General features: G+C 47.6%; 1 protein-coding gene across 1 annotated transcript in view; it reads right to left on the reverse strand.

Annotated features, from left to right (window-relative positions):
* The window catches only part of FAM163A (family with sequence similarity 163 member A), a 59,254-nt gene extending 41,882 nt beyond the window's left edge, over positions 1 to 17,372 (reverse strand). Inside the window, exon 1 of the mRNA XM_081297513.1 lies at positions 17,272 to 17,372. The gene's annotated coding sequence lies outside the window, so the exon portion shown is untranslated. The remainder of the gene's footprint in view (positions 1 to 17,271) is intronic.
* Positions 17,373 to 17,712: the final 340 nt, after the last annotated feature.

Raw genomic sequence — 17,712 nt, forward strand, 5'->3', positions numbered from 1 at the left:
AGACGCAGCCAGAGGGACCCTTGCCAGAGCTGGCACCATGCTGTTTGGATTTTCAGCCTCCAGAACTGTTAAATAAACTCTTAGAAGCACTCAGCCTTCGGTATTTTGTTGTGGCAATGGAAAGTGGACTAATACAAAATTAATTACTTTAACTGTGAGAACAAACTTGTGTTTTCTCCTTTTAGGATTTAGGCAGCAGGATGAGTAAGGGCATCAGCTCGGAAGAGCACAGCAGGTTTGTAAAAATAAATGCTGCTCACTGTGCCCAGTGCTGGTGGGTCTGGAGCCCGGTTGTGGAGAACCTGGAGGAACTTCGAGAGGTCACAAGCAGCTGAAGACCTTGGAGAGAGCCCCCTGGTAGCGCCTGGAGGAGACAGACTGAGTGCTGGAGATGCCACTCTTCTTTGACTCCTGCCAACCCCACCAGCCTCCTCTCTCCTGACCCTGCCACACCATTGGGCTGTGCTAGGTCAGGTGTGCCCCGTCTCCTCTACCTCACTTGTTAGGTAGTTTTTAAAAATCAATTCAGGTGTCACCTCCTCAAGTTTTTCCTGACTCTCACTCTTCCCAGGCTGGATTAACTTCTCTTCCTTAGATTTTAACACCTCATGTTTACAAAATCTCATCTCTAACACTCTCATCTCCAGACATCTCATGATGGGGGTCAGTACCCTCTTTTGAGTTCATTTGGCTTCCTAGGACAGTGGGTGGAGTTTAATCCTCTGGTGAGCTGGCCCAATCTTTGTTGGGACTGATGGGCTGAGCTATTCTGGGAAGGTGATGGGCACCCTCCACTCTGCTACCATTTTGTGTCTATCCCTCTCCTAGATTTTGAGCTACTGGGATCACTGTCTTACACACTGGGCATACAATGGACAGCCAATAAATATCACTGAATAGAGTAAAGGTGGTCCCAGAACTAGTACTGCCAATCATTGGGTATGACCGAGATGTATGAGGCAACAGGAACAGGTGAGGCAGATCTCAAATCCATCCCCAGCTCAGTCTTCACTACCTCTCTCCTGGCTGCCCTTGGTCTCTTCCCTGGACCACTATCCTCATTGTCCAACTGGTCACCACTCAGCAGATGGATGATCTTAAAACATTAATCTGCATCCACTGCCTTCCTTCTTAAACATCTGTATTACCCTTAGAATACATGGTTCACAGGGCCCTGCGTAACCCAGCCCTTGCCTACCTCCCCAGTCTCATTTTGTACCACTTTTCCCTTTGGTCCCCATCCCCAGCCAGTGAGCCTTATTTCTGTTCTTCAAACAGCTGAAACCCTTTCTTACCTAGGGAACATCTCTTGCCAGGAATGTTCAGTGCCTCATTCCTCACCCCTTAAGCTTCTGCATAGGCGTTAGTGCATCCATGAGGCCTTGCTTCATAGTTGAACCTAAACTAAGTATCCTATCATGGTGACCTGCTTGTTTCTTTTTCTTTCTTTGTTTTTGGTACAAGGTATTGAACCCAAGTACACTTAGCCACAGAGCCACATCCCCAGCCCTTTCTATATTTTTAATTTAGATACAGGGTCTCACTGAGTTGCTTAAGGCCTTGCTAAATTGCTGAGGCTGGCTTTGAACTTGCAATCCTTCTGAACTTACCCTTCTGAGCCACTGGGATTACAGGCATGCACCACCCCACCTAGTCCCTGCTTGTTTCTTTAGAGCATCTTTATATTATGTAATTGCATTTTAATTTTTGTGATTATATATTTAATAATAATTTTTATCCTCCCAATAGAGGAGAGTAATTTTGCTCCCCAAGGAGACAGTTGGCAATATTTGAACATAGTTTTGATTGTCACACTTGGTGGGGGGTATTCCTGGCATCTAGGGGTTACTGGAGAGCATCCTCCAATGCACAGGAAAGCCCAGCACCCCCAATAAAGAATTATCAGGCCCCAAAGGTCAACAGGATGGGCCCGAAAGCTCCAGCTCCAGACTCCAGTTCCACAGAGCCAGGGACCTTGCCTTCCTTTTTCAGCCCTGTGCCTCCGGCATCTGGCAAGCTGAGAGTGCTGGACATGTAGCTGAACGGAGAGCAGACAGACGACGCAGGGGTGTGGGCCAAACTCTTTAACAACCACTGGGGCGTATCACATCAGTCAGCACTGATGCCCACTGTGGAGCTGGAACCCACAGGAAGAGGTCCTGCTCGGCTGGTCGCTGGACTGTGGGGAAGTCTGGCCATCCTAAGGGAGTACTAAGGGCAATCCCAGGTGCGGGGAGTTGGAGGAAGACCAGGAAGCAGCCATTTGTCATCTGATAATACAGTATGTAAGGACCTAAGCAATCTGCATGGCCCTACCTGCCCAAAGTCAGTCCTGGACCAACAGGATGGACAGAGGCCAGGAATACGGGCGAGTAGCTGGTGAGTTGAAGGAAAGAAGGAACCTATTCCTGGTGTATGTGTGGACAGAGAAGCTCTGCCCTTCACATTTACTCACATCCACCTGAGAGAAGGTCCCGGTGTGGAGCGGCACTGGCCCACACAGGACAGGGCAGAGGAAAGGGCCATGGGTGGGGGTGGGGCGTGAGCTTTCTGTTGCTGATTCCCTTCTGCTGTTTTCTCCTGAACCATTAAAGGCCTATTTCTAAGAAGCTGCAGTTTTTCTTCTCAAATATTGTAGTAAAATATCTTAATTTAGATTCTAAAAGAAAATATCTTCATTTAACTTCTGGAAGATCCAGAAGATTTAGTTACCATTTGTCTGCCAGAAGGGAAACATTTGGGAAGATGATCTGGGCTGAAGGAAGCCTTAAATCCAAATAAACACTCTCTCCCCTGAGCGATCTGCAGGCTGAGCCAGACCTTGCTAACAGAGACAAAAACTTTTAAAAAGCTTCCAGAACAGCCAGGTGTGGTGGCGCATGCCAGTGGCTTAGGAGGCTGAAGCAGGAGGATCACAATTTCAAAGCCAGCCTCAGCAACTTAGTGAGATCCTGTCGCAAAATAAAATAAACACACACACACACACACACACACACACACAATGGGCTGGGGATGTGGCTCAATAGTTAAGCATCACTGGGTTCAATCCCCAGTACAAAAAAAAAAAAAAAAAAAAAAAAAGCTTCAAAAAGAGCTCTCACCCAGCCTACCATTCCCCATGTAACCTTTTCAACTCACAAGTCATCAAGAATCTAGTGATAGGGGCTGGGGTTGTAGCTCAGAGGTAGGGCACTTGCCCTACCATGTGTGAGGCACTGGGTTTGATCCTTAGCACTGCATAAAAATAAATAAAATAAAAGCAGTCTCTCCATGTACAACTACAAAACAAATTTAAAAAATAAAAGAATCCAATGATAATACCAACATCTCTAAGCCTATGTCACTTCCCCCACAGCATGAGATTGAATACCTAAGGTGTCTGAGGAGGTGACCATGAGATTCTGCCCAGCGGTTGGGCTAAATGGCTCTGGTGACTAGAGAGGATGCTGGCTTTTAGCAGCCACATACCCTTGAGATAGTCCCAAACACTGGTAGGACTTGTTTACATGGATTTTCTGCCACTGCCCTGAACTTAACACACTCCAAACATCCCTAGCATTTTGTGCAAAACATCTCCCGTCTGTCAGCACAATCATCATCGTTCAATGGCCTGGGCTCAGAACCTCGACGCCTGTCATCACAGTACTTCCACTCCTCTGGGGCTGCTCCCAACCGTGGCTCCTCTCAACCCCCCACCCCACACACACACACACACTCTCTGCACTCTTAGCAAACAGCACTGTCCACATCTGACGGAGACATACCCCATCCGGAGCCTAACCTAAAATCCTGGGCAGGATCACCCAACCCTCACCCTCTTCACCCTGTACCTAAAGGCTGAAAGGTTCCTCTTCTGGGTCAGTCCAGCTCCCACTTAGGGTCCAGATCCTACTTCCTCCTGCTCCTTTCCCCTCTTGGCTCTACTATTTTACTACATTGATATTATCAAGTTTCTCTGACTCTTAACAAACAGCCTATTGCTTCTCCTCACATGCCCCCCGACACTGCTGCTATCCCCAACTCTCTTCTTCGCAACAAAGCCATTAGTCTACACTCGCAATCTCCACACCTTCCCAACCACCCTGCAGGTACCGCCGCATCCCTCCACCCCAGCCCCAGCCGCTTCTCTGAGGTCTGTGGGCATGTGCTCCACTTTCTCACAACGTACCTGTTCTGAACGTGCTGAAATCTGGCTCCAACTCCTACCTGCCTCCCTGAAACTGCTCTGAGAAAGGTCTTCCGTGGCCACCAGTCACTCTGCCTCTCCCAAACATTCTACTGTCAGGTCCTGCCAAAGCTTCCCACTCCCTAACTTTTCTCCTCCTTAGTTGCTAGTGAGGCTGCCTCGTCCCTCCTGCCTCCATCTTGCCCTCATACGCACCAGCCGTTCCAGGTTTCTGTCCTTCTCCACTCACATGTATACGGTCATTCCCAAAAGCGAGGTCTCCGGGCGGAAGTCCCCTTGAGTTTCAGACTTGTACCACCGAGTGGCCCTTAGACACTGTGGTCCAAAGTATCACTGAGTAGCTCCTAGGCTCAGATGGTCCCAATCAGGCCTGTCATCTGACCTGCTCTGCCCCCCAAGGTACCTTTCCTTCTGTTTTCCTCCTCTTTACTCAATGGCACCGTCATCCACCGAGTCTCCAAGCTCAGTAACTTGTGAGTTGTCCCAGTTTCCTCCCTGTCTCTCTTCCTTGTCACCCATCACCAAGTTCAACCCATTTTATTTCCTAAGTGTTTCTAGATGAATGAGTCAGCCTTGCATTACTAAAGAGCCAAGAGGGGAAAGGAGCAGGAGGAGGTAGGATCTTTTACTAAAGCAAAAAACCTAAGATAATTAACCTGTAATTTATTTAGCTCATAGTTCTGGAGCTTCCAGTCCAAGGTCAGGCCTACCCATTGCTTTGGGCTTCTGGTGAGGGGCAGAGTATGAGGAAGAGCAAGAAGCTCACCTCATGGCCAGGAAGCAAAGAGGAAGAGAAAGGGAGTAGGGTCCACAATCCTCCTTGACCTAGGGTTTCACCACCTCCTAGGAGTGCCACCCTGGGAACCAAGCCTGGACCTTTGGGGACGTTTATCCACACCATAACGCAGAATACATCTTGCTCTATTCTTTATACCATTCTCTCCATTTGGCTTCACAGTAACTATTGACTAGAGTTGCAATACACTTCCTTTACCCACTGTGCCTAACTCTGCCCATTAGGCAGACAAGGATTTAGTGTCTCTTGATGGCCCGGATGTGCATGAATCCCCCAATGTGCCCAGAACAGCCTGGGCAGAGAGTAGATGCCCAAAAGAGAAATGAGCAGCAATGCCACCTATCCACTAAGAGAAGTCTGTATTGAACTGTCAGCATCCTGGGGTGAAGCTGTTCACCTCATTCCTTATCCATAGGGACAGGTAAGCAGGGGTCAGCAAGACCTTAGCAAAGAGGCTGGGAATGGTTTTCTGAGGGATCTTGGAAGGTGCTCCCCCAAGGACGTTGTCATGGATTGTGCTGTCACCACGAGACTCAGCTAACTCTGGAGATCTCTATGGGTGCCTATCTGTAAGGCTGTCTGTGGTACAGAGTAGTACTCACTGTCCCAGAATCTTGGAACTATGCCCTACCTATTTTGTGATGGTTGCTTCACCTTGGAAATAAGAAACAACAGTTCAAACCTTTCACGGATCTATTCTGTTTTGGGGTCTAAAGTATCCTATGTCCATCATCTTGCAGGAATTCTTATTCCTCAGGGGCCTGTGCTACTCAACTATGCTTCACTCTACCTTCTAACCCCTTGTTGATTTCTTCTCACTCACTCAGGAATTTAGTTGTTCCCCCTTCATTGAAAATTCAACCCAGAAAGTTCCAACACATACAAAGAGAACCTCTCACAGCCTAGCCTCAGACTTCATTACCTGCCAGTGGCTTTTACTCCAATTCACTCGCCCATCACCATTGGCCACATGTTGGACCCATTTCACTGGAACCATCCTCTGGAGAGTCATCACCTAGACTAGCATCACAGTCTCCTGACAGTCAATCCAATCATAGTGACTCTTGGTTATGACCTCTGTCTCCCATCACCGTCCTACTGAACTCCTCCAACCAAACCACTGACCACAGAGTGATCTTCTAAGATGTAAACCGGAAGGTGTTTTGTCTTTGTTCACAAATCTGCATTGGCTCCACATCTCTTACGGGTCACGACAAGGTCCTCAGTCCCGCAGGCAGCATGCCAGGCTGCTGTCCAGCCTCTCGTCACCATAGCCTGGCATTTCATGTTCTGACATTACTGGATTCCATGCAGTCCCCAGTTTCCTTACCATCTCCTGAGCCTGGACCTCCCTCTGCCTGAAAAGATGTTCATCTAATGTCCCAGCTCAAACACCACCCATTCTAGGAAGCTTTCTCTGCCTATTCTGGGCATAACTAGGTGCTCCTTTTCTAGGCTCCTCAGTACTTTGTGACATGGCCATTCCAACATCTACCTTGTCAGATTCAAGGCACAAAGGCAGGAACCCTCCCTTTTCACCTCTGTGGTCTCAGCCCTGGGTGTAGGCCTGGCTCAAAGTTGGCTTCAAGAGACATCATGAAAGGAGTAAAGGAATGAGTTCCAAAGGCGCCCTGTCCTCTGAACACGGCCAAGTCAGAAGAGACTGGCCTCTTGAATTAATTGAACCTCTTCTCTCTTTACCCTGGCTCAGTGCCCTACCCATATGATTAAATCCCCTAATAGAATCGGCCTTGGCTAAGCACCACACACAAATCCCTCAGCATTAAGTGGCGGAAAGGCTTCCAAGTGCTTAGAGAAGAAGGAAACGGGCTTCGGAGATGTTCATCTGCTGCTGAGCGCCTGGGAGAACTGGTGGATGTTTTATGTTAAAACCAGTCATGTGCTCGGCACTCACTAGCCCTTGGCACTGGGGATAAACGTTCAAATAACATTTGCTGATCACTTTCTACGTGTCAGTCACTGTTCTCTGGGGGAGGAATTATAATTATCACTCTTGTTTTACAGATAAAAAAATGGGCCCAAGGTCACACAGCTAGTGAGTGCTCCAATATCATGCTACTCTAGTTTCCTCACCCTTTCTCCTCCTAATCTTTCCTCTTAGTCTTCATTACACCCATTCTAGAATAAATGTCCTCCTCCATCCCACCTCATCTTCTATCCACTTTCAACTTCCTTCTCTTTGTCAGAAGTCAACAGCCTCACTTTCCCCCACCATGAGCTGTATCCCTCTTCTCTGCACCCTGGATGAAGGGTGATGTTCACCCAATTCCACTGCACAGTGAAAGAAGGCTCTTTCCCACCAGCAGTATGATGCTATCCTCCCATCTTTGCAGGAATATCACAGTATCAATTATCTTTCTTTCCCTTTATAATTTTCCACTAAATTGGATCCTTTCCATTAGCTTTAAAAAATTTGGTAGGAATGCCTAACATGAGACCAACAATCTTAACAGATTTTTAAGTGTATAACACAGTATCATCCACAGGCACAATGTTGCAAGGCAGATCTTTAAAACGTATTTGTCTTGCATAACTGAAACTTTATCCCCATTGATTACCAATTCCCTATTCCCCCTTCTCCTAGTCCCAGGCAATCACCATCCTATTTTCTGCTTCTATGAGTTAGGCTGTTTTAAATCCCTCATGTAAGTGGAATCCTGTAGCATTTGACCCTTTGTGACTGGCTTATTTCAGTTAGCAAAATGTCCTACCAGTTCCTCCATGCTATTGCAAATAGCAGGATTTCCTCCTTTCCTAATGTGGAACAACATTGCACTTGATTAATACACTACATTTTCTTTATGTATTCACCCATCAGTAAATATTTGGGTTGCTTCCATATTTTGGCTATTGTGGCTAATGCAGCAATGAACATGGGGGTGCAGATGTCTATTTGAGATACTGATTTCAGGGGCTTCCAACACAAGAACCTTTGGGGGGTACATTTAAACCATATCAAAACCAGAGCAGAGTTCCTTATATACTTTAAAAATATACATCTTATCAGATAAAATAGTTTGTAAATATTTTTTCCCAGTCTGTAGGGTTTTTTCTACTTTATTTCCTTTGCTGTGCAAATGCTTTTTAGTTTGATATAGTCCCCTTATCTGTTTTGCTTTTGTGTCCTGTGCTTTTCATATCCATAAGATCATTGCCAAGACTAACATCATGAAGTGCTTCCTCTAATATTCTTTTGGAAGTTTTAGGCCTTACTTTTAAGTCTGGGCATTTTGAGTTCATTTTTGTACGTGGTGTAAGATGAGGGTCCAATTTCATTCTTTTGCATGTGGATATAATTTTCCCAACACAACTTATTGAACAGACATTCCTTTTCACATGGTGTATTCTTGGCAATCTTGTTGAAGATTAGTTGACCATATAACATGGATTTATTTCTGGGCTCTTTATTTGTTCTGTCTTTATGTCATTCCATATTGCTTTTTTTTTTTTTTTTTTTTTTGGTACTGGGGATTGAACTCAGGAGCACTCAACCACTGAGCCACATTTCCAGCCCTCTTTTATATTTTATTTAGAGACAGGGTCTCACTGAGTTGCTTAGTGCCTCACCATTGCTGAAGCTGACTTTGAACTCGCAATCCTCCTGCCTCAGCCTCCCCAGCTTCTGGGATTACAAGTATGCACCATTGTGCCCAGCTCCATACTGTTTTAATTAGTGTAATTAGTAATACATTTTGATTTAAGGATGCCTGATGCCTCCAGCTTTGTTCTTCAAGATTGCTTTGGCTATTTATGGTTCATTGTTGTTCCATTTGAATTTTAGAATTGTATTTTGTATTTCTGCAAAAAAGTGCCCCTAGGATTTTGATAGGGATTTGCATTAAATCTGCATATTTCTTTGGAGAGTATGGACATTTTAACTTAAGTCCTCCAATCTATGAACACAGGATGTCTTCCCATTTGTGATGTTTCAAATGTCTTTCATTAATGTTTTACAGTTTTCAGTGTGCAAGACTTTAACTTCCTTAGCTAAGTTTATTTTATTCCTAAAGTACTTTATGCTTTTTGGTGCTATTGTAAATGGGAAGTTTCCCTGATTTCCATATCAAATACTTTGTTATTGATATACAGAAATGCAACTGGTTTGGGTTAATTTTGTATCCCACATCTTAATGGAATTCATTTATTAATGTAACATTTCTGTAGAGTCTCTAGGGTTTTTTTGTATATACCATGTCATCTGCAAAAAGGGACCGTTTTAGTCCTTCCTTTCCTGGCTTTGAGGTTTACACTTTCTTTCCTATTTGGATGCCTTTTCTTTCTTTTTTCTTGCCTAATGGCTCTGGCTAGGACTTAGTATTGTGTTGAAGAGAAATGGAAAGAGTGGGCATCCTTGCCTTTTTCCTGGTCTAAGAGGAAAAGCATTCTTTTTTTTTTCCACCATTAATTATGTTTGTTGTGGGCTTTCCACTGGATTTTAAATGTGCTTAATTCTGATTAAAACAGAATAAAACCACCCACTCCCACACCTAAACCTCTGGAAAGACTAAGTTACATGTGAAGCCTCCACATTCTTACCTCCTACTTTCCCTTCCACCAGTTACATCTGGCCCTTCATGCCACTGGAGTTTTTGCTTAAACCACGGATGCTCTCCACATTTCTGAAGCAATGGGCCTTTTTAGGTCCTCGTCTTCATTGGCTTCTCAGCAGCACCTGTGCTGTCTCTTCTGTTCTAGAAACACTGTGCTCTTGGCTGTCATGACATTTGCACCTCTTGGTTTTCCTCCTCCTCTCAGGTTCATCTTTCTCAGTCTCCTTTGAGGATCACTCTCCTTCTGGTATTGAGGTTCGACACCAGGTCTTCATTTCTAAGCCTGTCCTCTCCCCTTACGCAGCCCCATCCCTGCTGAGGCTTCAATTACCCCTGGATGTTGGTGACTCACAGAGCCACAGCTCCTGCCCAGACCTCTCCTCTGAACTCCTGCCTGAATATGCACTTGCTCTCTTGCCCTTCCATCGAGATAGTTCAAAGTCTTCTCAAGGACATCATGGCTGAGATTTAACTCATGAGGTTTGCCTTAAAGCTGGTTCTTTGCCAGTGTTTCCTGTCTCAGAGCATGGCACCCCCATCCCCTGGTACAAAGCTGGAAGCTGAGGACGCATTCTCAACAATCTTCTCCATCTCTTCTCACATCAAACCATTGCTTCCTCTCCATTCTGCCTTCCAGAACCTCTCAAGTCTATTTTCCCCCATTACAAATGTCCCAGTCTAAAAACTGTCACCTTTTACCCAGCCTACTTCAAGAATTTGCCAACAGGTTTTCCCTGGATCATCTCCTCAAATACACTATCCGACTAAAACAGCAAGAATGATCTTTTTGAATAGACATTCTGACTATGTTACTTTCCTGCTTATTTATGGACTACCCAACAAAATCCTTAATGTGACTTAGATTCTGCATTTTCTGGTCCCTTCCGACCTCTTCTGCTCATCTGTTATGACTGCCCCTCTTACTCACCCAGATCCACTGGTCTTTAGCATCTCAGAATGCCACGTTTTCCCAAGCCATGGCCTTTGTCCATTCCTGGAACATTCTCTCTGAACTTCCAAGCCCCCCTCCCTCCTTAGCTCCTACTCATTCTCCAACTTTCAGCTCAATCCCCACTTCCTCCAGTTGATTTCTCAGCGCCTTCCTGAATGATCTATCAAACATTTTCAATGCCATGAGCCTCGCTATATAGCCTTTATCACAGTGTCACCTTACATTTATTTGGTGACAACTCTGTTTCCCCTGAGTAACTTTAAGATTCATGAGAGCTGGGGTGCTGACTGTCTTCCTCCCTCCCACCAACATCATATCCCCAGGGACACTCAATAAATACCTGTTAATATCTTAAAATGCAATGCTCACTTTTCAGCCTACCTATCTATTCTGGCCTCTCTGCTCAGCTATAACTGTCCTTGCTAAAGTCATCAACAACCTTCAAACTGCCAAGAGTGTGCTTCCTTGGAGCCCTGGTGTTCTACCAGCTGGTCTAAGGGTTTCCTGCACTAAAATAGACTCCTGGTAATCTTTCCCTAATTCATAGAGGGAGAAAAGTGAGCTGGCAGAATATTTGTAATTTAAAGCTTTTGTTTTGTAGTGTTTCCTTAACAGTGGGGATGTGTGGTTGAAGATGCTCTCTAATATATATATCAAATTGTATTTTCAGCCATGTTAATATGTTGCTATTTCATGGCTTCTCCAAAGAACACTTTGATTTCCACGGGTTTTGTAACACAAACAAGTTTTTGATACCCACTGGCCAAATGCAAAGAAATAATTCTAGTTATTCAGTTTGTTCTCTGAGTAGTATGATATGGTTTACTATGTTACTTATTAATTTTAGCAACAATGCTTATTGATCACATTGTGTCTTCCCACAGCCCTTTGTCCCCACTTCTACCCAGGCAATCATTCCTTCTACACTCTCTTCTGTGCACTGTGGGGTCCCTAGACCGTATGGGGACCATGGCTTCTCCTTTTCTCTCTGTCTTCATAGTCAGCCCAGCACTTGGGCCAGACACATGAATGGTGTTTGCTGAATGAACAGGCGAGTAAAATGGTGGTTACAACTTCATCCATTGCCAGCACTCTTGCTCCTGAGCTCTGTGGCCTCCACATATCTAAAATGCCACCAGTTGTCAACCTGATATGAACTTATAGTTTTATAGGTCTGTGGGCTTCACCTCTCATATCTAACGCATCATCAAGCCCTGTTGATCTTGCCACCAAAGATTTTTAGTCATTGACTCTTTTATGGAGATGGGAATGTGAACAGTTTTACCCTTTAACTACTTAAAAATGTCATGTGTTGGTCTGGGGACATATCTCAGTGGTAGACCACTTGCTTTGCATGAGAAAAGCCCTAACACCACCATAATAGAAGCAAGGCCATGTGCTGTCTGTGGCGGAAGTTGGGTAAGTGATGACGTTGTTACCATCAGCATATCTTCAGATACTCCGAACTCTGTCCTAGCTCTGAGCCTTTGCCCAAGCTGCTCTCTCAGCTCTGCCTTTTCTCCTGAGCTTGTCTATCACAATCATACCTAACTGGCGAGGCTCAGTTCAAAACCCAGCTCCTCAGCCTCCGAGTCGTGTTCGCCGCTCCACACCTGGTGGCTTGTTCCTTGTACCTCTACTTAGTGTGTCTTCCTCAGCCTGCTTGCTCCTCTCCCACAGTGCCTTGCAGGCAGCTGAAGCCTGGGGACCATGCCTTGTTCAACTCTGTCTTCCCAGTATCCTGAAAAATGATCTTTTCTGAATTCAAGTGGGTTAAACTGCTCGCCCACTACCAGTGTGCTAGGAAACACCTTTTTTTCCCCTTAAAGTTGACTTTCCATCCTTCCCTCCCTCCCTCCCCTCCCTCCTCTCTTCCCTCCCTCCCTCCTCCCCCCGCCCAATCTCCGCTTTCCCCTTTTCCTCTCACCCCTTCTGTCTTTTCTTCTTTCTCAGTAGTGGGCTGTCTGGCTTCCCCTCCTGGCTGGGTTATGGCAGTCTTGGCTGAGAATCCAGATCAGCTCCCCCACCAACCCCACAGGGCAACAGTAGCACATAATAAAAGCAGTTGCTTCGTGTGCTCTAGAAATTATTTGGGGGAAATTTCAAGCTGTTTCTCTCTGAGGCGGAATGGGAGTCAGAGGTGAGTCCTGGCCCAGGAGCTGCGAGCTGCGTGGGAGGAGACGGTGTGCAGAGTGGGGCTCTCTGCTCTCAGGCTGTTCTTTCCAAAAAGCATGCCCAGAGCTCTGGGGACCTGTGCTGACCTTTCTCTTGGGTGCAGATGCAGGGCTTCACAAGCCACCTTCACAGCCTTCCACAGGACTAGTATCTGGACCAAAGCAATGACAATCTCTCCCCCTCCCCCATTCCCCAGGGAAAATCACACACTCAAACTGAGCTCCAGCCCTGATGTACACACAGGGATAGAAGAGAAATCTAAACCAAGGACGATGACTGCTTTGTCCCTGAACTGTGCTTGTACAAACCTGTGTACACTGCAGACTCCACTTCATCTATCAAAGCATGTAAGGTGCAGCCACACGCTGTTGTAACCCAAATGGGCTCTATGCACACCCACGGGATGCTACTTACTGTATGGTTCTTGCAGGTTAAGGTGCAGAGAACAGGAAGTCAGTGGTCCAGAGCTGGGGCTCTCACACATCCAAGAGTTTACACAACACAGGAGAGGCAGAGTGCTCAGCAGAGTGACTGGAACGTGGAAAGTTCTCTATATAGGCTTTCCACCAAAGGATGCTAGAGGACCCAGCTTGTGGCTGGAAGAGTCTTTCTTCCACTGCTTCTGTTATTTAGAAACCTGCCCCACCTGAAGGAAAAGGCTGCATCTATTACCCACTGGCCATCCTGCATTCATGGCTTCCAGACTGGGTAATGAGTGAAAGGAAACTCTCGGAGACAGGGGAACTAATCTGGGCATCTGTACTAATGGGAGTAACCAAAGGGGAATTTAGGGACACACTGATTGATGAATTTTCTTACTCTTCAGGGACCATACAACCCTAGACTCCAGCATAATTTTCAAATCTTTTCTTTCCCCTGTTTCTTCCTCTGTTTTTTGAGAGCCAAATGCAACAGCAGAACTAGACCTCCTCCATATCTTCTGCCCTAGTGATGTCCAGGCACATAATCCTCTTGCTCACAATCCTATCCAGCTATTGACACCTTTCCCTGAATAGGGGAACAGTAGAGCAATGAAATAGTTTCTACTTATTCACACTTTTCTAGGCTAGATGAGCACCTCCTGTCTACCCAGCTCAGAGAGCCTGCCATCCAAAGACACCTCTTCTCTCAGTCTTCCATGAACAAGTCTGCAGGTTTCACAGGAACTCTGGATGACTCCAATCTTATGGTCCCTGTGTGGTCTCAAAATCCCAAGGGAACCTCTCAGGCAACATGAAGGAAGTACAGGGTGATACCCCACATGGTTCAGCTGGAGAAGTGTTGAAGGGAATGTGTCAGGTGCAGGGCAGAGTCAGCCACCTGACCAGCATGGGTGCGAGAATGGCTTCCCACAGCAGAGAAAGAGGATTTTTAAATGGTAGTATATTCACAGGGTTCAAAGTTTAGAAGGTACAAAAGGGTTTACAGGTTCACCCTCCCTGAAGGCAATGAATATTATTTGGTTTTGTGTCTACAGTTATCTTCCTCCTTCCTAACATGAAAAGTAACATAGTATGAACATTCTATACATCTTATTTTTCCCCCTAGCCATCCAACTGGAAAATGTTCCCCATCGGTTATATAGTAAACTTCCCAGTTCTTTTTCCTATGGATAAATAAGGTAGTATTTGACTATTTAGAAGTACCACGACATATTTAACAACTGTCTCTCTGATGAGCATATAGATTGTTCTTTCATGGCTCAGACAATGCTATAATGGGCAGTGTATCCTCATGCCCATCTGCAGGTATAACAGCAAATTAAATTTCTAAAAATGGAATCATGGGGCTGTGGCTGTGGCTCAGAGGTAGAGTGCTTGGCTACCATGTGTGAGGCACTGGGTTCAATCCTCAGCACCACATAAAATTAAAATGAAGATATTGTGTCCACCTATAACTAAAAAAAATATTTTTTTTTTAAAAATGGAATCACTGGATCATATGGCATAGGCATTTCTAATCTGGACAGGTGTTTCCAAAAGGCCCTCCAAACAAGTTACGCCATAAGAAAGTGTCTGTTTTTCTAAAACCCATCAAAAGTTCAGCAATCTTTTCATTGTTTGATAATTGAAAGGTAAGCATGAATGTCATTGTAGTTTGTTCTTTACATATCAAAGCAAAGGAAGAGCATCCAGTTTTCCCAGGCCAACATTTTCCCTTAAGTCTATTGGGGTCACAAATATCTCTTGGGTCTACAAATGACAGTCTTTACTCATGATGGTTCTGAATTTTCAGCTACTATATGTGTCTGTTTTTAATGGGAGGAGTATGGCCCCATAGAAGGAACAGGAACACTGAAACCACAGAGATTGGGGCTTTATGAACTTGACAAATTATTTGGCCTCCCCCAAACTCAGTGTTTTCACACAAAAAATGGGGATAATACCAATTTGGCAAAGCCGCACATCTGGACACATAAGGTACTTAACAATGATACTTAATCGATGATGGCAGCTTTCATTAGTGTTAACAATTACCAGGTCAGATTCAAACCTCGGGGCACTTTTCACAAATGACAGAACTTGAAATTGCCCAGTCATGACCAAATGGCTCTTTTCTTAAATGGCCATTCCGAGGATTCCCAACTCTTCCTCTGATCCAGCCTTCTTCCAATGTTTAAAACAGTTCACTAAAATCCCTCTGGGGCCTCTGGGTGAGGCGCTGGCTGTTCCTGGGCCAGGCTCTGTGGTTGCCAGATGATGTTTGCACACAGACTGAGACAGTGCTCACTTCCAATTACTGATGGACAAGCCAGAGATAAAACAGATCCTTGGGCAAAGCATGAGGGCCTTCTCTCAGCAGCACGCAGTCCATGTTGCCTTGCCCCTCCACAACACCATTTCTGGTGGGGTCACTGAAGGCAGATGACCAGTTTGGGCAGGAATGCCAGGGATGCCCACAAGGAGGGTTTCTATCCACACATGTGACCCTCCCACATCTTGGAGGACTTCAGAGGCTTTCCCATCTAGGCATGGCCCTGCCTCATTTCACCCCCCCAGGATGGTGGAAAATATAGCCATGCTCCTTAAGTAAGTGGGAAACCGTGAGGAGGAGGCAGCTGCTGATTTGCTTGATGTCACAGATGAACCATCATAGTCCTATTTAGTTTCTCTCCACATGCCAACCTGACCCCGTCTGGATATGGTGGTTTAGATCCTGTCCCGCAGGGGAGCTGAACCTCTGGAGAAAAGGCTGAGAAACTGCACCTGTTTTCCAAGAATGTACCTTTGTGCTTTCTTCCCCTTAGTCCACCTCTGCAAGTTTGAAGAAAGAAGGTGGGATGGGGATGTCTGTTGTCTCTGAGTTCTTCATTAGTACAAAAAGGAAGCCCCACTGAACCTCAGGCAAAGTGAACACTGAGATCTGAAGTCCCCCATCACTGTCTGTGGCACAGTATAAAACAGGTCTGGCTCAGACGCTGACAATGAGCAGGGCACAGGTCCCCGCTGCACAGACATCAATCCCTGACAGTTACACTGCAGTCACCCTAGAATCAGCCCCCTAGGGGGCTCTTGAGAACTACCCACCCCAACCCGCATTCTCCAGCTGGACCGATGGTGGGCTGAGCCAGGGTCAATAACCTTACAGACTGGAAAAGACCCGAGAATGTACCTCAACTGACCCGGGGCCTCAGCTAGCCGTTGTATCTCCACACCTCGGCCACATCAAACTTGCTAGGAAGCTCCAGCTTCCAGGGCTCTACAATTTTCATGCAGCAAAAAGGAACCCAATGGTGTGTCAGAAAAACACGGGTGGTGTGTACAGCCCAAGGGCGTTGGCCGACGGGAACAGATCTTACCCCTGCCCTTCCTTGCTGCCTTCTGACTCCCAGAGACACGAAGTCACCCTTCCAGAAGGTCTTCTAGAGTGCCGCCCCACGCTGGCCCAGTGTCAGGGACCCGAATCCCAGAATGCAGCCCTTATCCCGCCACTGCTTTCTGCTGGTCCCTGGTTTCTCTACTTGGGGTGCAGGAGGCCGGCTCCGGGGCTCCAGAGCAAGTTGACAGTAGGAGCGGGGTCGGTGCCCGGCTGTCCAGGACCCCGATTCGCCGGCAGAGAAACCTGTCCCCACCACGCTATGCCGCTTGGCGGCCTCCCTTGGGCCGCGGAAGCAGCCCGGCCCTCGTTATTTTGTAAAACTTCAGGAAAAATCACCAGCAAGCCGAGCCCGGATCGCAGGGCTGCGGGGAGTCGCGCACCAACCCCGACCCACAGACCGACGGCTCCCGACCCACTCCCCCAGGTCCCAGCCCCAGTGCCCGCGCCCAGGAGATCCCGCGGAGCGTCCACGGTGGTCGCGGGCGCCAGGGCGCAGCAACGCTCCCTGGGCCATCTGGTGGGGGTGGGGTCAGTGTGGGGACAAACGGCTTCGGTGCGGCCGGGGGACAGGGACCCAGCGAATCCGGCTCCGAAGAGGGGGCGCCACCATCCACCACCGTCCAGAGGCCGGGGACGCCCCCCGCCCGGGCGCGCCCCTCTTGCCAGCGGCCCGGAGAGGGGAGGGAGGGCCGAGCGCCCACCGGGCTCACGCGATCCGGCGGCCTCACGGGCACGGCCTCCTCAGAGGGAGGCGGCCTCGGAGCGCACTTACCTGGATGTCGAGGCGCCCTCGAAAGTGCTCCTCGGCCAGGCACATCCGCGTGCGGAGCCCGGCGCCCCGCGGGGAGCTCGGCCGCCCGGCGCCCCGCCCCGTCTCCTGCGCGCTGGAGGGCTCGCCCCGCTACCGCCGACCGCCGCTCCCGCGCTCGGCTCCCACGGGGTCTGCGCACGTCCTCACGGGCGCCGGCGGCTGGGGAGGCCCACGTGAGGCATCTCTGCCCTCGCCGGCGCTCCGAGTGCTAGCCCTGCACCGAGCCGAGGACCTCATCGCTCCTCCAGGTGCAGAGGCTGGGGGGTTGGGGGAGGGCAGGTGCGACCTGATTGGCGCTGGCCCGAGTCCTGGGAGAATCTCCAACGGCAGAGACGAATTGCACCCGGCGCAGGGCAGGGGCGTAGCAGGACAGCTGTGCCTTCCAAGCACTCTCCCCTCGGC

The sequence above is a fragment of the Spermophilus citellus genome (assembly GCF_964194105.1).
Source record: "Spermophilus citellus genome assembly, chromosome: 6".
NCBI classification, from domain to species: Eukaryota; Metazoa; Chordata; class Mammalia; order Rodentia; family Sciuridae; genus Spermophilus; species Spermophilus citellus.